We start from the raw sequence: 23025 nt of genomic DNA, 5'->3' as shown, positions 1-23025 counted from the left end.
ATTTGTAAATTTGGGTTCTCTTGATCCCAGTGGGCCTTCAAGATTACAGATGTTTCAGACCCCACAAAACCTGAGTTTTTTCCTGATTAGGGTTTCTCTGATAACCACAGCAGAATAATAGAAATAAAATATACTTAAAACTTTGGCTTATTTGATAATTGGGAATTTTATTTCTGAATATAAACGTTTAGTTCCATGAATTTCCTTTTTAACGCAGTTTTAGTGAGATACAGTTTACATACACTAATATGGAAGGGATTTTAAGTGTACATTTCAATGACTTTTGACATTATACTTATTTACGTATTTGCTTTTGACAAATATGTAAATGTATGAAACTAACACCCAAATAAAGATACAAAACCTTTTCATCATCCCCCAAAACTCCCTTGGACTGCTTTCCAGTAACTCTATCCCCAGCTCCCCAGGCAACTGATATTCTGATTTTTATCACTAGAGATTAGCTTGCCCATTTGTGAACTTGATATGAATGGAGTCATACAGTGCACTTCTTTGGGTCTGACTTCTTCACTCACCATATGTGTGATGGTTAATTTTATGTCAACTTGACTGGGCTAAGGGGTGCCCAGATAGCTGCTAAGACATTATTTTGGGGTTGTCCATGAAGGTATCTCCAGAAGAGATTATCATTTGAGTTGGTAGACCAAGTAAAGAAGATTGCCCTTATCAATGTGGTCGGACATCATCCTGTCCATTGAAAGCCCAGATAGAACAAAAGGGCTTCTTCACTCACCATATGAGTCCATTTAGAACAAAAGCCCAGATAGAACAAAAGGGCAGAGAAAGGACAAACTCTCTCCTGTCTTGAGCTAGGACATCCACATTCTTCTTCCCTTGGACATTAAAGCTCCTGGTTTTCAGGCCTTCAGACTCAGACTGAATTAGACCACCAGCTTTCCTAGTTTGCAGATGGCAGATAGTGGCCAAGGAGTCTTTCTTGGCCTCCATAATCATGTGAGCCAATTCCCATAATAATAAATCTCTGTCTGTCTCTCTGTTTCTTCAGAGAACTCTAATACAATTTTTTTAATTTTTAATTTTATGGGTGTATAGTAGGTGTATATGTTTATGGGGTACATGAGATATTTTTATGCAGTGCATTATAATGGAGTATCCATCTCCCTAATAGACAACATTTTTTTGAGAGTCGCCATGCTGTTGTGTGTAGATCAGTAATCTGTTCCTTTTTGGTAATAAGTACTAAATCACAGTTTTTCCATTCACCTGTTAAACATTTAGGTTATTTTCAGGTTTGGCTATTAAGAATAAATCTGCTGGCCGCTGGGGCCGCTTTGTTCCCAGAGTTGCAGTGCAGCGGAGGAGGTAGTCACTTCCGCGTCCGCCCCGCGGCGTCCAGCGGCCGGGCCGAGGGTCGGGCGGGCAGCAGAGAGAGACCAAGACATCATTGTTTCGAAGTTTCTGAGTGTTGGGAGGCAAAAATTCAGGTGTCTGGGGGAGAAATGGAAGGCCACGAGGCAGAAGAAGAGGTGCTAGATATTCTCCGACTGAATGTGGGTGGCTGTGTTTACACAGCCCGGCGGGAGTCCTTGTGCCGCTTTAAGGACTCCATGTTGGCATCTATGTTCAGTGGTCGCTTTCCTCTAAAAACAGATGAGTCAGGGGCTTGTGTTATTGACCGTGATGGACGTCTATTTAAATACCTTTTGGATTACCTTCATGGAGAAGTTCAGATTCCCACAGATGAGCAAACCCGCATTGCCCTACAGGAAGAGGCTGATTACTTTGGCATCCCTTATCCGTATAGCCTGTCAGACCACTTGGCCAATGAAATGGAGACATATTCTTTAAGGTCAAATATAGAACTTAAAAAGGCTTTAACAGACTTCTGTGATTCATATGGCTTGGTCTGCAATAAACCAACAGTTTGGGTTCTCCACTATCTTAACACATCTGGTGCAAGCTGTGAGAGTAGAATTATTGGTGTGTATGCCACAAAAAATGATGGAACAGATGCTATTGATAAGCAGCTGGGAGGAAGAATTCACAGCAAAAGCATTTTTAAAAGAGAGGCAGGAAATAATGTACAGTACATTTGGAGCTATTATTCAGTAGCAAAGTTGAAGAAAAGATGGATGCCTTTGATGCTTGGGAAGGAAAAGGTGTTAGCTACTGGCGGGTGCCTCATGAGCTGATAGAGTGTTGGACTCTAGAAGAACGGCCTTTACTTGGAAGCCTGCGTCACATGGCTCCAATTCGAAAGAGGCGACTGACAACGTTCAACGAAGAGGAAGAAGGTGTGAACTGTAAGACTGGTCCTAAGCCAGTTAGATTTTTGGGCCCTTCCACAAGTACCCAAATTAAAGTCAAGAACTCAGCCTCAATCACGGTGTCTCCGGTCAGTGCCGTCCAGACGTCAGCGGGAGTGATAGCAAACCAGTTTCAAAGTGGTAGCCGTGGAAAGGCAGCTCAGCGCCCTGAGCCTTCCAGAGCAACGGCCCTGGCAGGCACGGGGGCCCTTGGGCATCCTCAGTCTTCCCTTGGGGCTGTGAGTGCTGAAAATGGAGGCATGCACTTACCTCCAGCTAAGGTGGTACTCTCCGACAAGAAGCCTACACCCCAGCGGGTGATAAAGCTGAAGAGGACTCCACTCTGTGCCACCGCCCTTTCCCTGCCCGCCCCCACAGCAGCGGCTATGAGGCAGGCCAACTCCCCTGATCTGCTTCCCAGCGAAGCTGCCCGCGCCTTAGGAGTGCTTGCTGAGAACAGGAAGGACAAGACAAATTGATAGAAGTGGTGGACTTGAAATTTCCCATTCATCTCCCAAAGCTTTCAACCCATCTGATGCAAAGAAGTGACACTTTCTTAATGCAGAGGGGAAACTTAGGTTTATATTTAGGATTCTAGTCCTGGAATTGTGTGAACTAAGAATGGAGGACAGGAGACTTTCAGTGGTTAAGTCTCCATTTCTCATTTTCCCAACTTTTAAATGATTATTTGTCTATGGACAGTTTGAATTTCAGGTTTTTAATTTATTTTTTAATGACTAATTCATATTAAGGCAACAAGACAGTACAACAAAATAATCTCTAGAGAGGTCTACTTTGTTGCTGAAATAAATGCTACTTGTTGGAACCCGAGGTGGGCATGAGGTTTGGCCGTAGGTATTCCTGTCCCACAAAATGGAGGGGGTGATATTAGTGTGTCCCTGTACTAGATCACAGACGAGAGAGATTAGAGAGAGAAAATGTAGATCAAGGTGAGCTGCCTACAAATTACTCTGTTTCCAAAGACAAGGTGAAAAGAAATTATAGGGAGGAAAAACCCCATGCATTGAATTCGCACTTTGACTCTCATGTAATTGAACTATTTTCTTTCCTAGATTGGCTTTTCTTACTCTTTTCTGTTAGTAGATTTATTTATAAACACTACAAGGTCTCTTTGGATAAGAATTATATAATATGTCTTTGAAGGAAATTGTTAAAATATCCCCTTTTTAATTTGAATAGTGAAGTTTTGAAAGTACTTTGAAAAAGAGAAGTTAAAAGTTTAACTTTTTAACTAAAGTTAGTATTTGTCTTTCAGAAATGACCACTGAAGATTCATTCTGATTATACAATATAATTTTTATGCATAAAATTTCCATATAACTTGAATTTAATATTTTTTAACACAATATTTTGATTAAGCCTCTATTTTTTCATGACTATTCAGTTGTGTGTGTTTATTAAATGTTATGTTTTGTAATTGGATCAAATATTTCTACTTTCAGTGAGAGTATGTATGCCTTCACTGTGTTAAAAAAAGCTCATAAAGCAGGGTACTTTTTGCACAAATGCTTATCATTGTACTTGCACTGCTTTGAAAGAGTAAAGTAAGTATACTCAAACATTACTTTTTACAAAAATAAAACTTTTTCATAAAAAAAAATAAATCTGCTATAAATATTTTTGTATGGGTCATTTTGTGAAGATTGATTTTCATTTCTCTTGGAAACTTAGAATACTTAGAAACAGAATTGCTGGGTCCTGTGATAGGTGGGTATTTATAAGGAACTGCCAAAACTTCTTCCAGTGAGGTTGTATCATAGATCTCTTCCATCAGTGATTAATGAGTTCCACTTGTTTCATATGCTTGCCAGTATGCTGAGAGTTGTGAAATAGTGTCTTATTGTGGCTTTAATTTATATTTCCCTGTTAATAATAATGTTGAGTGCCTTTTCATGTGTTTACTGACTGTTCCTATAGCTTCTTTTATTAAGTCTTCTAAATTATTTATCCATTTTTATTTGGATGGTTTGAATTCTTATTGAGTTGTAGGAGTTCTTTTTAAACTCTGGATGTAAGTTCTTTATAAAGTTTGGAGATACCTATTTATCTACACATACATTATATCTCTCTGTTTGTCTGTCTGTCTATGTCTGTCCATCTGTCTGTCTGTCTGTGAAGGAATCATCCATCTATCTGGAGAGAATATTTTCTCCCAGTCTAGGGTCTGTCTTCAGTGTATTTTTTTTCTAAATAAAACAACCTTTTGTTTTGGAATACTTTTGGAGTTATAGAAGCATTGCAAAAATAACAGAGTTCCTGTAAACCCTCCACCTGGCTTCCTCTAAAATTAATATTTTAATTTTTCCATAGATTTGATGATTATCTGCTCATTACTGATTTCTAATTTGATTCTGTCGTGGTCAGAGAACACATTCTGTACAATTTCAGTCTTTTGAAATGTATTATGACATGCTTTATAATCCAGCACATAATTTATCTTGTTTCCATGCATACATGAACAAAAATGTACTTTTTGCAGTTGTTAGATATAGTATTTAATAAACATAAATTAGGTCAAATTGGTTAATATTATTGCTCAAATCTTTTATATCTTAATGGATTTTTGTCTATTTGTTTTGTCAAATAGAGTGTTGAAATCACTATAACTGTGGAATTGTCTAATTCTTCTTTTCAATTCTGTTGGTTTTTGCCGCATATTTTTGAAGTTCTATTTCTAGATGCATACACATTTAGAATTGTTATATCTTCTTGATGAAATCACTATTTATTATTATGAAATGTGCTCCTTTATCACTGATGATACTCCTCATTTTGTTTTGTTTTGTGGGACAGAGTTTCGCTCTTTTTGCTCAGGCTGGAGTCCAATGGCGTGATCTTGGCTTACTGCAACCTTTGCCTCCCGGGTTCAAGCCATTCTCCTGCCTTAGCCTCCTGAGTAGCTGGAGTTACGGTGCATTCCACCACACCCAGCTAATTTTTGTATTTTTTTAGTAGAGACAGGGTTTCACCATGTTGGCCTGGGTGATCTAGATACTCCTGACATCAGGTGATCCATCAGCCTCGGCCTCCCAAAGTGCTGGGATCATAGGTGTGGCTTTTAGCCACCATGCCTGGCCCTACTCCTTGTTTTGAGTCTACTTTATCTGATATTAATATAACCACTCCAACCTTTTTATTACTGGTATTTACATATTTTTATACCTCTTTAGTTTCAGTGTATCTATATCTTCGTATTTAAAGTTCATCTTTGTAAGCAGAATGTAGTTGGGTCTTATTTTTTATCCAAAAATCTGACAATTTTTGCTTTTAGTCAGAAAGCTTCTCATTGACATGGTTGAGTTTGAGCCTATCATCTCACTGTCTTCTTTGTCTATCCCAGCTGCTCTTTGTCCCTTGTTCTTCCTGCTTTATTTCAGGTTAATCAGTTTTTTTAGTATTTCATTTCATCCCCCTTTTTGATTTTTAGCTACGCCCCTTTTAAGTAGTTACTCTAGGGTTATGGTATAGATACCTAACTTATCACAGTCTCCTTTGAGTTAATATAATATCTCTCAACCTATATTTCAAGAACATTATAATGTTATTTATTTATTTGAGATAGAGTCTCACTCTACTGCACAGGCTGGAGTGCAGTGGAGCAATCTTGGCTTGCTGCAACCTCCGCCTCTCGGGTCCAAGCAGTTCTCCCTTCTCAGCCTCCTGACTAGCTGGGACTACAGGCATGCATGCTACCATGCCTGGCTAATTTTTTTACTGTTAATAGAGTAGTAGAGATGGGCTTTCACGATATTAGTCAGGCTGATCTCAAACTCCTGGCCTCATGTGATCCACCTGCCTCAGCCTCCTGAAGTGCTGGGATTACAGGCATGTGCCACCATGCCCGGCCATAATGTTATATTTCTAGTAACCTCCATCCTGTTTTTTTTGGCTATTGCTAATTAGAACATGTCTATATATAAACTTTTACATATCTTGTAAACCACACAATGTATTGTTATTTTTACTTTAGTCAGTTTTTCTTTAAAAAAGTTAAGAAAACAAGTAAATTTTAAACAATGTATTTACTATTTTTGGTACTATTAATTTCTTCCTATAGATCTGTAACTAATTGGTATTACATTTCCTTTATTCTGAAGGAGATCCTTTTACAAGACTTGTAGTACAGGTCTACTGGCAACAAATTCTATCAGATTTTACTTATTTTAAAATATCTTTATTTTGATTTTCTTCTTGAAGAAAATCCCTAAGAAGAATTTTACACCTAAAATTCTAGTTGACATTTTTTTCCTTCAGCATTTTAAGGATTTTCCATTGTTTTTTGGCTTCCATTGTTTGTTTGTTTGTTTCTCTCTTTCTTTCCTTTCTTTCTTCTTTCTTTTCCAGCTCTGTCACTCAGGCTGGAGTGCAGCAGCACAATCTCAGCTCACTGCAACCTCTGCCTTCCAGGTTCAAGCGATACTCATGCCTCAGCCTCCCAAGTAGCTGGGATTACAGGTGTGTGCCACCATGGCCAGCTAATTTATTTATTTTTAGTAGACACGGGGTTTTGACATGTTGGCCAGACTGGTCTTGAACACCTGACCTCAAGTGGTTCACCCACCTCAGCCTCCCAAAGTGCTGGGATTACAGGAATGAGCCACTGTGCCTGGGCTGCTTCCTGTGTTTCTAGTAAGATGTCAGCCATAGTTTTTTTTTATTGTTGTATGTACTGTGATATATCCGTCTCTCCCTTACCCCTTCCCTCAGCTGCTTTTGAGATTTTGTCTTTATCTTTGGTTTACTGCAGTTTGACAGTTATGTATATGCCTCACCATAGTTTTCTTTTTGTTCATCTTGCATGGGGTTTCCTGAGCTTAGTGGTACTTTGGGTTTGTTCACCTTCAAATTGGAAAGATGTCGGCCATTATTTTTAAAGTATTTTTTCTTCTCCATTCTCTCTCTCCTATTCTTCAGGGACTTCAGTTATATATATTAGATCACTTCATATTGTCCCACAGGTCAGTACTTCTTTACACATTTTTATTTCAGTCTCTCTCTCTTTTTCAGCTGAAACATACAGCCTTTTTGATGATACACAAATGAAGCTTTTGATGGTTAAATTGAAGTCAAAACATATAAAAGAGTAGGCCATCTATAGTAGACAGGTTCACTGTCAATTCACAGAGGAACCAGTAAAAAATATGTCAGTTCAAGCAGCATGATTAAAATCACAAATGTGTTTCAGCACAAGGGGACTATTTATTTGATATTCATAAAATGGTTCAGCTTGAAGCAGGTGACTGTCACAGATAACATCATCTGGTTGATACATTATTCAAAACTAGCAGCTGAAAGGGATCCCTTTATTATATGAGTAAGTAGAAAAGCAGTAACTTTCAATTTTCAGTGCCTCCAGCTGCATAACCAAGAAATTTCTTGAAGTCTTTCAAGAGCACATAACCAATCAGAATTTGTTCACTAGTTTTATAACTTTCACTTTCTCTGAGAGGGTCATGGTGATTTGCTAAGGCTCTAATTTCTTAACACACACTCCAAACGTAATGCATACATTTCGAAAGGGAACCTTTATTGAATTCTCTGTAGTTGAACACTTCTGCTCTGAGAGGGTCATAAATGATCTCAAATATAGTAAGGGCATCTATAAAAAATTCTGATTCCGCATAAGAATTGTAGACACTTGGTTACTGAGAAGTTTTTTCTTTTTCTTTCTTTTTTAGCACATCTGGATTTTCAGCAAAATTCAAAAGTATTTTCAAAATCTCAACCTTGATTCTTAGCCACTGAAGCCATAAGGGTGCACCCCGCCACTTAACACATAGACTTCACCCATGGCTGCTCCATCTTGCACTTGGCAGGCTTGGTGTGACATCATCCTGGATCACATTCTCCAGGATCACCTTCAGAATACCCTGGATCTCCTCATAGATGAGGCTAGAAATGCTCTTGACACCACCACACCAAGCAAGGTGCCAGATAGGGGGCTTGCAGATAGACGCCTTGCAGGCTGTCATGTATAGGACCTTGCAGCGATACTTGGTTTGTTCCTTACCCAGTCCTTTTCCACAGCCAGACATGACAAAAGAGATGCTAAGAATGGTTTCTAATAATGCTCAGTCTTTTTCTTTTTGTGCTTCAGTTTGCAAAAATTTTATGACCCGTGTTCAGATTTCACTGAACTTTTTTTCTGTGGTGCCCAGTATGATGTTAAGGGTACACAATGAATTTTGATTTTGTATATTGTATTTCTCATCTCTTAACCTATTCTTTCCTTGTAAATTCCTAACTATATTTATGGTAGTTGTTGTAAAGTCGTAAGTGCTGATTCCTCTGTCTGGGTCATCTCGTGGGTCTCCTATTGATGATTTCTTTCTCTCAAGTATCACATTTTTTTGCATGTTCCCATGTCTCAATATTTCATTTTAAGGTGAAAATTATTTATAAAGGATAATGGATACTGCTGTATAATATTTTTTTTTGTGTGTTTTCCCAGAACTTTAAAATCCTTCCTTTCATTCAGGTTTATGAGATAATGGGTTGTTTGTCCAGTGCCACTAAGTTGTGAAAACTGGAATTGGGCTACAGTATTAACTAAGTTAAGTTTTCTGTGTTTTCAAATGGAGTAAAAGAAATCTTACTTTTAAGCCCAACCCCAACTTCCTGCTTTGTTGCCACTAAGAGATTCATCCTTTTGACATTGTCAGAATTTAACTGGAAGGAGATGAGTTGCCACATCAGTTGGTTTTAGATGACCTTTGGGTTCAACTACAACTAGACTTTAGAATCAGAACACTCAAGACTGCACAAACTTTCTCTAGTTTTCAGCCTCCTCTCAACTGATACTTCAGGTTACCCCTTTGTCACTTTTGCGGCAAATTCTTAAGAGTGGAGAGGTAATTGTTGCACTAAATAATTTATGTTTGCATTGGAGCGCTTCCAAATTCTAATTAATCTTGTCAGCCCACACTATTATTAAATATGTAATGGATTTTTTTTATTATTCTTGGAAAAATCTCTGTCTATCGCTAGGCCACTCCTCTACTCACCTATGTCCAAAGTAGACATTGGCCCCTATATATAAAAGTGTCCTCAGCTCTTTACTCATGTGTAAAGGGCTTGCTGTACTCTGCGGTTTAACTTATTATTGCCTATTTGCATCTACTTCTTGATGGCTTTGGGATAAGTATGAGTTTTTTGTTTTGTTTTATCTTTTTTTTTTTTATTACTCTGGAAGCAGTAGTTTCCACGTTTTATTCTATTGTTATTAGGTGGGATGTTCCATAAGTGACCACTAGGTCTAGAAGGTTTTTACTGCTGTTCAAGTCATCCTCTCCTTTTGCGAAAAATCTTCTGCCTAGTTGTCCTATCCATTATTGAAAGTGGGCACCGAAGTCTCCACATATTACTGTTGAATGGTCTGTCTCACCGTTCAATCCTATTTTCTTCTTTTAACGCATTTTATATGCCACCTACTTCCTCCATTGTTTCTGATTAGTCGTGTATTAATCTTGTTGGGGTTCTTTGGTAAGAAATCAGTTATTTTTCTTGTCACTTTCAAATGGTTATCTTTATCTTCAGATCTCAGTATTTATGGGATTCTTTTATTTTAAATTCTGCTGTGGGGGAAAATAAAGAATTAATTTACTTTTATCTTTTACTTTCCCCCACAGCATAATGGAAAATAAAAATTATATGTGTTTGTAGTATGCAATTTGATGTTTGTACACATAAAAACGTATTGTGAAATGATTACCTCCAGTTTTGGATAGAGGATGGATTCCTCTAGATTTGTTCTTGCTCAACATTGCTTTGGCTATTCAGGGTGTTTTGTGGTTTCATGCGAATATTAGGATTGTTTTTCTGTTTCTGTAAAAAATGCTGTAAACTTTGATAGCATTGGATCTGTAGATTGTTTTGTGTAGTATAGACATTTTAACATTTCTTTCAATTCATGAATATCTTTTTATTTATTTGCATCTTCACACATTTCTTTCATCAGTGTTTTACTCCATGGTTTACATCAATGTTTATAGTGTTCAGTGTACATATCTTTCACATCTTTGGTTAAATTCATTCTGAAGTATTTTATTTTGATGCTATTGTAAATGGAATTGTTTCCTGAATTTCTTTCTTTGGATAGTTTGTTTCTGTACAGAAATGATACTGATTTCTGTATATTTAATTTGTAATCTATAACTTTGCTGAATTCATTTATTAGTTCTATTTTTTGGTGGTGTCTTTAGGGTTTTCTGCATATAACATCATGTCATCTGCAAAGAGACAATTTTACTTCTTCTTTTTCAACTTGGATGCCTTATCTTTTTCTTGCCTGATTACTCTGGCTAGGACTTCCATTACTATGTTAAATAGAAGCAGCAAGAATGAGCATCTTTTTCTTGTTTTTGATTTTAGAGGAAAAGTTTTCACCAGTGAGTATGATATTAGCAATAGGCTTGTCTTATGTGGCCTTTATTGTGTTGAGGTATATTACTTCTATACCTAATTTGTTGAGAGTTTTGATTATCAAAGGATATTGAATTTTGTCAAAGGCTTTTTTTCTGCATCTGTTGATATGATCATATGATCTTTGCATTTCATTCTGTTAATGTGGTGTGTCACATTTATCTATTTGCCTATGTAGAACCATCCTTGCATTCCAGGGATAAAACCTCACTTAATCATGGTGTATGATCTTTTTATTTATTTATTTATTATTTTTTATTGCATTTTAGGTTTTGGGGTACATGTGCAGAACATGCAAGACATTTGCATAGGTATACACATGGCAGTGTGTTTTGCTGCCTTCCTCCCCTTCACCCACATTTGGCATTTCTCCCCAGGCTATCCCTCTCCAGCTCCACCCCCCCCGCTGTCCCTCCCCTCTTCCCCCCAGTAGACCCCAGTGTTTGGTACTCCCTTCCCTGTGTCCATGTGTTCTCATTTTTCATCACCCACCTATGAGTGAGAATATGCGGTATTTCATTTTCTGTTCTTGTGTCAGTTTGCTGAGAATGATGTTCTCCAGATTCATCCATGTCCCTACAAACAACACGAACTCATCATTTTTGATTGCTGCATAATATTCCATGGTGTATATGTGCCACATTTTCCCAATCCAGTCTATCATCGATGGGCATTTGGGTTGGTTCCAAGTCTTTGCTATTGTAAACAGTGCTGCAATGAACATTCGTGTGCATGTGTCCTTATAGTAGAACGATTTATAGTCCTTTGGATATATACCCAGTAATGGGATTGCTGGGTCAATTGGAATTTCTATTTCTAAGGCCACACTGTCTTCCACAATGGTTGAACTAGTTTACACTCCCACCAACAGTGTAAAAGTGTTCCTATTTCTCCACATCCTCTCCAGCATCTGTTGTCTCCAGATTTTTTAATGATCGCCATTCTAACTGGTGTGAGATGGTATCTCAATGTGGTTTTGATTTGCATCTCTCTAATGACCAGTGATGATGAGCATTTTTTCATATGTTTGTTGGCCTCTTGTATGTCTTAGTGCTTTACTTCCAATTATGTGGTCAGTTTTAGAGTAGGTGTGATGTGATGCTGAGAAGAATGTATATTCTGTGGATTTGGGGTGGAGAGTTCTGTAAATGTCTATCAGGTTTGCTTGTTCCAGGTCTGAGTTCAAGCCCTGGATATCCTTGTTAATTTTCTGTCTGGTTGATCTGTCTAATATTGACAGTGGAGTGTTAAAGTCTCCCACTATTATTGTGTGCGAGTCTAAGTCTCTTTGTAACTCATTAAGAACTTGCCTTATATATCTGGGTGCTCCTGTATTGGATCCATATATATTTAGGATCGTTAGCTCTTCTTGTTGTATCAATCCTTTTACCATTATGTAATGACCTTGTTTGTCTCTTTTGATCTTTGTTGCTTTAAAGTCTATTTTATCAGAGATGAGAATTGCAACTCCTGCTTTTTTTTTTTTGCTCTCCATTTGCTTGGTAAATCTTTCTCCATCCCTTTATTTTGAGCCTTTGTGTATCCTTGCATGTGAGATGGGTTTCCTGGATAAAGCACACTGATGGGTTTTGGTTTTTGATCCAATTTGCCAGTCTGTGTCTTGATTGGTGCATTTAGCCCATTTACATTTAGGGTTAATATTGTTATGTGTGAATTTGATACTGCCATTTTGATGCTAGCTGGCTGTTTTGCCCGTTAGTTGATGTAGATTCTTCATTTTGTTAATGCTCTTTAGCATTTAGTGTGTTTTTGGAATGGCTGGTACTGGTTGTTTCTTTCTATGTGTAGTGCCTCTTTCAGGAGCTCTTGTAGAGCAGACCTGGTGGTGACAAAATCTCTGACTACTTGCTTGTTCGCAAAGGATTTTATTTTTCCTTCACTTACGAAGCTCAGTTTGGCTGGATATGTAATTCTGGGTTGAAAGTTCTTTTCTTTAAGGATGTTGAATATTGGCCCCCACTCTCTTCTTGCTTCTAGAGTTTCTGCCGAGAGATCTGCTGTGAGTCTGATGGGCTGCCCTTTGTGGGTGACCCAACCTTTCTCTCTGGCTGCCCTTAGTATTTTCCCCTTCATTTCAACCCTGGTGAATCTGACGATTATGTGCCTTGGGGTTGCTCTTGTTGCGGAGTATCTTTGTGGTGTTCTCTGTATTTCCTGGATTTGAGTGTTGGCCTTCCTTGCTAGGTTGGGGAAATTTTCCTGGATAATATCCTGAAGAGTATTTTCCAGCTTGGATTTGTTCTCTTCGTCCCCTTCTGGTACACCTATCAAACGTAGGTTAGGTCTCTTCACATAGTCCCACATTTCTTGGAGACTTTGTTCATTCCTTTTTGCGTTTTTTTCTCTAATCTTGGTTTCTTGTTTTATTACATTGAGTTGATCTTCAACTTCTGTTATTCTTTCTTCTGCTTGGTCAATTCGGCTATTGAAACTTGTGCATGCTTTGCGAAGTTCTCGTGTTGTGTTTTTCAGCTCCTTCAATTCATTCATATTCCTCTCTAAGTTATCCATTCTTGTTATCATTTCCTCGAATCTTTTTTCAAATCTTTTTTCAAGGTTCTTAGTTTCTTTGCATTGATTTAGAACATGTTCTTTTAGCTCACAGAAGTTTCTCATTAACCACCTTCTGAAGTCTGATTCCGTCATTTCGTCACAGTCATTCTCCGTCCAGCTTTGTTCCCTTGCTGGTGAGGAGTTTTGGTCCTTTGTAGGAGGCGAGCTGTTCTGGTTTCAGGTGTTTTCCTCCTTTTTGCGCTGGTTTCTTCCCATCTTTGTGGATTTATCCACCCGTCGTCTGAGTAGTTGCTGACTTTTCGATTGGGTCTCTGAGTGGATGCCCAGATTGTTGATGATGAGGTATTTCTGTTACTTGGTTTTCCTTCTACCAGTCTAGCCCCTCTGCTGTACGACTGCTGGGGTCCACTCCAGGCCCTGCTTGTCTGGGGTACACCTGTAGCAGCTGCAGAACAGTGAGGGATGCTACCAGTTTCTTCTGCTGCTATCTTTGTCCCAGAATGATGCCCACCTAATGTCAGTCTGATCAGTCCTTTTTGAGATGACTCTGGATATACAGGGGTCAGGGAGCTGCTTGAGGAGATGGTCTGTACTTATAGGAGCTCAAGTCCTGAGCTGTGAGCTTCATTGTTCATTCAGGGCTGTTATGCTGCTACGTTTATGTCTGCTGCAGCAGAACTCTTAAATCCCCTTTTTTTCCCTCAGATGCTCTGTCTCGGGGAGTTGGGGCTTTCTTTATGAGTGTCCGTTGCACTATCCTGCCCAGGTAGGAGGCACTCTAGTCACTATTTGCCTGCCGAGGCTCCGCCCTGCTGATGTGGGGTCTGCCCTGTTGCTGCGGGCTCTGCCCTGCAGCCGCAGGCTCCGCCACGGGCTCTGCCCTGCTGCCACGGGCCCCGCCCTGCGGCGGAGTCTCTCTGTTATGGCAGGTTGCCTCAGCAACGGTAGGCTGCATCAGCAATGGGAATGTACCTCAGTAGGGGCGGATTGCCTCGGTAGTGGCGGACGCCCCTCCCCTACCGAGCTGCACCGTCCTGGGTTCAGCTGTGCCTGCAGTGAAACTCTCCACCCTGAGCGTTTTGAATTGCCGTTTTGTTTGTCCCTGTGGGGGTGAAACCCACCAAGCCTGCTCCCCTAGCTCCCTGCCTCAGAGCGCCTTTCTTTTTTTTTTTTAAGTTGAACGGATGGCTCTCTCCCAGGTGTTTCGGTCGCCCACTGTGAGGGCACCGGGATCTGTGTGATTTCCTTTGCAGCGAGCCACTGCGCTGGCTCAAACGCCACTTCCCAGGAATCTCCTGGTCTGGCTCACTGTCCAAGTCCCATTTAATCAGATGGATATGCTAATCTGCCTTCCCAAATCTCAGATTGCCAGTTTAGCAGGGCACCCAGAGCAGTGTGTTTTGTGCGGAGTGCCGCTGTGCTGCGGTGCTGGCCAAAGCGGCCGCAACAGCCAAAACAGCTGCGCTTGCATCCCATGTCTCTCCTACACCTGGGAATTTCCCCATTCTGTTGGCAACAAAGATCCGTCTGGAAATGTGGCTTTGACTCACCCTCTGCGCGTTCACTGAGAGCTGCGATCCTGAGTTGTTCTTACTGCGCCATCTTGAATCCTATCCAGCTGATCTTTTTAATGTGCCATTGAATTTAGTTTGCTAGTGTTTTGTTGAGGATTTTTATATTTATGTTCATCAAGGATATTGGTTCATCAAGGATATTAACAGTTTTCTCTTCTGTTAATGTCCTTGTATAACTTTGGTATCAGGGCAATACTGACCTTGTAAAATGAGTTTAGACATGTTCTCTACTCTTCTATTTTTAAGAAGAGTTTTAAAAGGATTGGTTAATTATTCTTTAAATGTTTGGTAGAATTCAGTCATGAAGCCTTCCGGTCCTGGGCTTCTTTGATGTGAGATATTTGATTAGTTATTCAATATCTTTATTCATTATTGGTCAGTTTAGATTTTCTCTTCGTGATTCATGGTTGATGGTTTGTATAATCATAGTAGTTTATTATTTTCTAGGTTTTCCAATTTGTTGACATTTAACTGTTTATAGTAGTCTCTTATGATCCTTTGTTTTTCTGTGGTATTGGTTGTAATGTCTTCTCTTTTATTTATAACTTTGAATTTTTTTTCTTGGTTTATTAAAGTTTATCAGTTTTGCATATTGTTTTTTTCAAAAAACTATTAGTTTCTTTGATTTTTAATCATTTTTCTGGTGTTTATTTCATTTCTTCTTTGATTCTTATTATTTCTTTCCTTCTGCTAACTTTGAGCTCAGTTTGCTCTTCTTTTTCTAGTTCTTTCACTGTAAAGTTAGGTTTATTTGACATCTTTTTTATTCAGGTAGGTGCTATCACTATAAACTCTCCTCTTAAAACTGCTTTTGTTACATTCCCTACATTTTAGTATGTTGTGTTTTCATTTTAATTTGTTTCAAGATTTAAAAAATTTCCCTTTCAGTGGGGGCGCAATTGAGTCAAAGGCGGGATCTGGTTCCCCACCTTCCAGTCCAAAAATCCTGCCAAGATAGCCCCAGAGCAGAGGAAAATCCAAAGTGGAGAGAGGTGAAGAAAGAGACCAGTGAGTCATCCGTCCAGAAGGCGGGGAGAGCCATAGCCACCCAAGCAGGAGCTGCAGCAAGCCGCCGATACCTGGACTCGGCAGCAGCAGCCTCGCCCTTGCAACAAAGGCAGCCTGAGCGCCAGAGTGGACATTTGCAACTAAAAAATGCAGGCTCAACAGTACCAGCAGCAGCGTCGACATTCGCAGCTGTCTTCTTGGCATTCATTTTCATACTGGCAGCTGTGGATAATGCCGAAGAAGGGAAGAAAGAGAAACCAGAAAAAGAAGTGAAGAAGTCTGACTGTGGAGAATGGCAGTGGAGTGTGTGTGTGCCCACCAGTGGAGACTGTGGCCTGGGCATGTGGGAGGGCACTTGGACTGGAGCCGAGTGCAAGCAAACCATGAAGACCCAGAGATGTAAGATCTCCTGCAGCTGGAAAAAGCAATTTGGAGCGGAGTACAAATACCAGTTGCAGGCCTGGGGAGAGTGTGACCTGAACATGGCCCTAAAGACCAGCACTGGAAGTCTGAAGCGAGTCCTGCACAATGCCAAATGCCAGAAGACAGTCACCATCTCCAAGCCCTTTGGCAAACTGACCAAGCCCAAGCCTCAAGTGGAATCTAAGAAGAAAAAGGAAGGCAAGAAACAGGAGAAGATGTTGGATTAAAAGATGTCACCTGTGGAAAATAAAAAGGACATCAGCAAACAGGATCAGTTAACTATTGCATTTATATCTACCATAGGCCTTTTATTCAAAAAGTATCTATAGCTAAGTATACAATAAGCAAAAACAAAAAGAAAAGAAAATTTTTGTAGTAGCATTTTTAAAATGTATACTATAGTACTACTAGGAGCTTATAAAGGACTGTAATCTTATTTAGGAAGTTGACTTATAGTACATGATAAGTGATAGAAAATTGAGATAAGTTTTTTGAAGTTATGTGACATTTTACATTAATTTTTTTTTTTTTACATTTTTTGGCAGCAGTTTACATGTTGTGACCATGTAAACTACTTCTCCTCTTAGGTTTTTTTTTTTTTTTCACCTAGACTTTTTTCCCAACTGAGAAAAATGTATACTAAACAAAATAGCAATAAAACATAATCACTCTATTGAAAGAAAATATCTTGTTTTCTGCCAATAATTTTTTTTTTATTGTAGTCAGCAAAATGGGGGTGGGGAGGCAGAGCATGCCCTGGCTCAATGTTGACTTTTTTTTAAGAAAAGCATTAAAACATAAAATTCTTTCACTTTGGCAAATAAAAAATAAAAAATAATTTAAAAATTTCCCTTTCGATTTATTATTTGACTTATTGTTCAAGAATGTGTTATTTAATTTCCACGTATTTGTAGAATTTCGTTTTTCTTCTATTATTGGTTTCTAGCCTCAAATCATTGTGGTTAGAAAAGATGCTTGATATGAGTTCAATCTTCCTAAATTTGTGAAGACTTGTTTTGTGACCTAAAATATGACCTATCCTGGAGTATGTTCCTTGTGAGCTTGAAAAGATTGTGTATTCTGATGCCGCTGAATAGATATTCCGTATATGTCTGTCAGGCCCATTTGGTTTATACTTGTTATTCGAATATACCATTTCATTATTGCTTTTTGTCTGGATGATCCAGTTGTTGAAAGTGGAATACTGAAGTAACCTACTATTATTGTATTGCTATCTATTTCTCCCTGTAATTCTGTATCTGTTTTATATATTGAAGTGTTCCAATGTTGAGTGCAAATACATTTATAATTATCATATTCTCGATGAATTTTTCTGTTTATCATTATGTAGTGACTTTGTCTCTCGTGACAATTTTTGACTTAAAATCTACCTTCTCTCATATGTGTATAGTCGCCACGGCTGCTCTTATTTGGTTACACTTTGCATGAAATATGTTTATTCATTCCTTCTCTTTCAATCTGTATGCCTTCTCAAACCTAAGGAGACAGCAATAAGGCAGCATATTGTTGCATCTCTTTTGCATTTGTTTATAAATCCAGAAAGCCACTCGATGTTTTTGATTGGAGTATTTAATCCATTTATATTTAAAGTAATCATTGATAAAGACTTACTATTGCTATTTTATTAATTATTTGCTATTTTGTAGTTCCTTCATTCCTTTGTGATTTGATGATTTTTTTGTAGTGGCATGAGGTATGATTTAGTTACTTCATATTTGTCTTTTGTGTATCTGCTACAGATATTTTCTCTGTGGTTCCTTTGAGGCTTATATAAGATATTCTGTAGTTCTGTCAGTATATTTCAATCTGATAATGACTTAAGTTCAACCACATTCAAGAACTCTATACTTTAAAATTTCCTTCCCCCACTTGCATTTTTTATGTATTGTGTATTCATTAACATATTATTGAAGCTATAGTTACTTGTAATACTTTTGTTTCTAAATGTATATTACTAGAGTTAAAAGTGACTTATGTACAACCATTACAGTATTAGAGTATTCTGAATTTGACTGTATTCTTACTTTTACAGTGAGTTTTGTACTTTCCTATATTCCCATGTGTTATTTAGCATCCTTTCATCTCAACTTGAAGAACCACATGGAGTGTTTCTTACAAAGCAGGTTTAGGGTGATAACCCCAGCTTTCATTTGTCTGGCAAAGTCTTAATCTCTCCTTGATTTGTGACAGACAGCTTTGCTGGGTATAGTCCTTTTGGTTGAGGGGTTTGTTTTCCCCCCTTTAGCACTTTGAGTATATTATCCCACTCTCTCTTCGCCTGCAAGGCTTCTGCTGAGAAGTCTGCTGTTAGTCTTATGGTGGCTCCTTTGTTTGTAATGAGTTGCTTTTCTTTTGGTTTCCAAATTTTCTTTGTTTTTCACTTGATAATTTGACTGTTATTTGTCTTGGTGAAGATCTCTTTATATATATATATATATTTTTGAGACGGAGTTTTGCTCTTGTTACCCAGGCTGGAGTGCAATGGCGCGATCTCGGCTCACCGCAACCTCCGCCTCCTGGGTTCAGGCAATTCTCCTGCCTCAGCCTCCTGAGTAGCTGGGATTACAGGCACGCACCACCGTGCCCAGCTAATTTTTTGTATTTTTAGTAGAGACGGGGTTTCCCCATGTTGACCAGGATGGTCTCGATCTCTCGACCTCGTGATCTACCCATCTTGGCCTCCCAAAGTGCTGGGATTACAGGCTTGAGCCACCGTGCCCGGCTGATCTCTTTATATTTAACCTATTTGAGCTTCATGGATCTTGATGTTTATATCCCTCTCCAGATTTGGGAGTTTTCTGTCACTATTTCTTTAAAAATTTTTATTTTTAATTATTATGCGGACATACTAGTTGTGCATATTTATGGGATGCAGGTGATACTTTGATATAAGCATACAGTGTAGAATGATTAACTCAGAATAATTGGAGTATCTATCACCTCAAGCATTTATCATTTCTTTAAGGAAAATTCCAACTATACTCTTTCAGTTATTTTGAAACATGCAATAAATTATGGTTAACTATTATCACCGACTGTGTTACCAAACACTAGATCTTATTCCTTCTATTTAACTGTATTTTTATACCCATTAACCGTTCCTAATTTAGCCCCCTCTTCCCCACTACCCTTCCCAGCCTCCATTAGATACCCCAATTACTCTGATTGTAGAGCTTGATTTCTTTAAGGTCATTACTGGTGCCTAATTTTGTCCCTTTGGTGGTGTCATGTTTCCCTGATTATTTGTGGTTCTTGTGGTCTGAGTTGGTGTTTGCACATTTGAAGAAGTAGGCATCTCTTCAAGTCTGTACAGACTGGCTTCAGCAGGTAAAGGACTTTAACAGTCAGCCCCTGAGAGATTCTGGGCAGGTCATACGGTGGGCTCTGTGGGTGGGCTTGCTGCTAGAACCCTCAGCATAGCTTTCATGATGCCTGGGCCAGTGGGTGGGTGAGCCTGGTACCTCAGTCCACCAAGGCACACCTAGGTATTAGATCTGCGTGGCCAGGCCTGGTGCCTGAGTTTGCAGGAGCAGGTCTGGAGCCAGGGTCTATGTGTGCACACCCGGATCCTGGGTCTGCAAGGGCAGGCCTGATGCCTGTGTAGAGGCTGGCTTGAGACCTGATTCCACTGGGGCCCAGCCTGGCATTGAGGCAGACCTTGAGCCTGAGACTGTGGGTGTCACCTGGTACAGAGTGGGTCTGAAGCCTGGGTTCAGTGGGGCCAATCTGGAGTGTGGGGTCGTGGGGACTGGTCTGGCACTAGGGAAAGTGCTTACCTGGGCGCCAGCATAGCACTAGGGTAGGCCTGGAGCCAGGGCCATAGGGACTGATCTGCCACCAGGGCTCACTGGGATGGTCCTGGTGCTAGGGTCTGTATCAGATGTGGGTGCTCATTTCACTCTTTTTCCTCCACATAGAGGGTATCTCTTTCTAGGCTGCAGTGCCTGTGCTTGGGAAAGGGTGTCACGGGTAATGTAAAACTGCCCTGCCCTGTTCAATGTCTCTTTTCTTGGATCTGTGCTTAACCCAGGTGCTCTAATCCCTCATCTGAATTCCTAGCTGTTAGGAAGTTATTTTTATGCATGGATAGTTATTACAAATGGATGTTTTTGTGAGGGAACAAGTGCTGGAAACTCCGATCCCTCCATCTTGTTGCTGTCAATCTAGGTCTCCAACATTTGTGTTTATTTTACTTAAAGCTGACTGAGCTTCTTGGATGTATTGATTAATGTTTTTTACTAAACTTGGGAACTTTCCAGCCATTATTTCTCCTCCTTTCTCTCTCTCCCCTCCTCATTGTGCATATGTTGATGTGATTAATATGTCTCACATTTCCATGAGCCTCTGTGTATTTTTCTTCATCCTTTTTTCTCTCTGTTCTTCAGACTACATAATCTCTATAAATATAACTATAAGATTGTTGACTCTTTTGCCTGCTGAAAGCTAATGTGTCCTCACACTGCAGAGGGAGCAAGCAGACTCTTTATTGTCTCTTCTTATAAGGGCCCTAATTCTATCATGAAAGTTGCACCGTCGTGACCTCATCTAAAACCTAATTACTTCTTGCAGGTTCCATCTGTAAATACTGTCACACTGGCGGTTACAGCTTCAACATATGAATCTTGCGGGGGACATAGACATTCAATCCATAACAGCAAGTTTCAGTGGATTGCAGAATCCCCTGAGACAGAAAAGCAAAAGCACCTGACATGTTCTTGAAGTGGGGCTTTGTTACCGTAAATATATATATTCTATGCATTGATTATGATGGTTATATTTTCTATTATCTTTCTTATTTTTTGTCCACTTGACCTGTGTCTTATGTTGGACTGAAATATACGTCTACTAATTTTAGTGTAGTTTTGTTTATTTCTCTCTGTATATCCTTAACTTTCTGATTTATAAAGGTAGTTGCTGTGTTATTTGTGTCATATATATTCATAACTGATACGTTATCTTTGTGAATTGTGGCTGTTGGCATTATCAAATATTTTGTTGTCTCACTTTTTGTTCAAATTCAGCATTTTCTGATCTCATTAGCACAGTCTCTGCTTTCTTAATATTTTGTTTGTCTGCCCTATAGTTTGACATCTCTTGACTTTTACCAGCCATTCTGAATCACTTTGATTTAGGTGTATCTCCTAAATGCAGCATGGAGTTGGGTATTGCTTTGTGGGTCAACCTACAGGTCTTTTCATTTTAATACATGAGTTTCTATTTACATGTATCAAAATGAGTGACATGTTTGGTTCAATAGCTATTTTAACGTTAAATTTACTGTGTTTTAGTTTACCTAATATGTCTCTTTCTCTACATGGTCTCTTTTCTTTGCGCTTTAAAAATTTGGTTTTGATGTTTAGAAATATTTGAACATGTGTTCTTGAAGTTACCTTCCAGTCTTCACATGCCATTCTCCCTGTGTGCATGTCCGTGTCTAAGTTTCCCCAAAGGACATTCATCGTATTTGATTAGAAACCACTCTAGCCAGTATGGTCTCATCTTAACTAAGTATATCTGCATGACCTTACTTCCAAGTAAGGTCACATCCTGAGGTGCTGGGCGTTGGGACTTCAGCATATGAATGTTGGGGGGACACCATTCAGTATGTAACTACCTCCTTTTTAATATCCATTGTGGTTGCCTCAAACCCTGTCTTTTGCTTCTTTAAGCTTCTAAGGCTGTGGGTCTCTACCCAAGATTTAGTCAGCTCTCCAGGGGATCTGTGGCCTCAGGCTAAAAGCCATTAACATGGAAAGTTTATGTAGTGCTCTTCTTCTCTTCTGCCAAGTGCCAATCCCCTCTCCCTTTCTGCTTCCTTTTGGTTGTTCTCCAGGGTAGTCAAGTAGTTCCTTTTTATATCTGGAATGGAATTATGGTCGTTATTTGCCAGAGAATTGGCCCAAAGCAGCTAGCTCTTCCACAATTACTGCAAGACTCTTAATTTTATCTCTTCCTGGGGTTTTGTTTTGTTTTTCTGTCTGTTCCTGTTCTGGATTTTTGAATGTATCATTCTCGATGTTTTTTTTTTCCTTTCCAGATCTGCAAATGTTTAAAAATGTTACATTAAGGTTGGTAGTATGCATCAGTTTCTTTCTGCTTCATTTTGTGAAAGGAAATTTTTATTAGTTGAAATGTTTGATTTTTATTTATACAGAGACTTCATTTGAATGTTCTCTGCCTTTTTTCATTGATCTGGAAATGTCTTCTTCCCTGGACCAGCAGTATCAGGCAAGGGTAAAGATTTTAGATGTCTGACTATATTTCACAGTTCAAGGGCACCCTCTGCTGTTAATAGAAGAGAATTGCAGTTTCATTAATGTTACAGTTTTGGTGGGGTAGTTTTGCTTTTTAATTTTGTTTAGCAGTAATTAATTTTCAAAAACATATTTATTTTCCTCAGATGTGATTAATATTCTTTGTTTCTTGATCTCTGCGATGTTTTTCAAGTATGCGTATTCATTTGGTGAAAATTCAATGAAAATATGTGCATATTTATATGTAGATATTATATTTCAATAAAAGCTAAAAATAAGTCAGTCCTTACCTAATGTTAATGGATGGAACACAGAATTATATTTGATGAAATAATCTTCTACCTTCCAACTTTGTTGTGCCTTTCTCTTGTCCATTTGTTACTCTAAAAAGTATATTTTGTACACATGCCTAAAAAGTCTATTTTGTAAGTACACTTAAAAGTACCTTCAAATTACTAAATTACTTGTTTTCGAATCATT

The 23025-nt window shown here is 38.9% G+C and overlaps 1 long non-coding RNA gene and 2 pseudogenes across 3 annotated transcripts in view; all 3 read left to right on the top strand.

The window, feature by feature from the left end:
* LOC144578448 (uncharacterized) overlaps positions 1-23025 on the top strand; it is a 182853-nt gene that overhangs the window by 77458 nt on the left and 82370 nt on the right. The gene's annotated exons all lie outside the window — the stretch shown is intronic.
* LOC144576463 (BTB/POZ domain-containing protein KCTD18 pseudogene) lies at positions 1311-3913 on the top strand (annotated as a pseudogene). Its single transcript, XR_013524257.1, has one exon. The product of XR_013524257.1 is annotated as a BTB/POZ domain-containing protein KCTD18 pseudogene (transcript).
* Positions 15948-16954, top strand: LOC128928483 (pleiotrophin pseudogene; annotated as a pseudogene).

This window comes from Callithrix jacchus, chromosome 11, assembly GCF_049354715.1.
Source record: "Callithrix jacchus isolate 240 chromosome 11, calJac240_pri, whole genome shotgun sequence".
NCBI lineage: Eukaryota > Metazoa > Chordata > Mammalia > Primates > Cebidae > Callithrix > Callithrix jacchus.
Note: the sequence above shows the minus strand (reverse complement) of the source record. Positions and strands in the feature narration are given on the sequence as shown.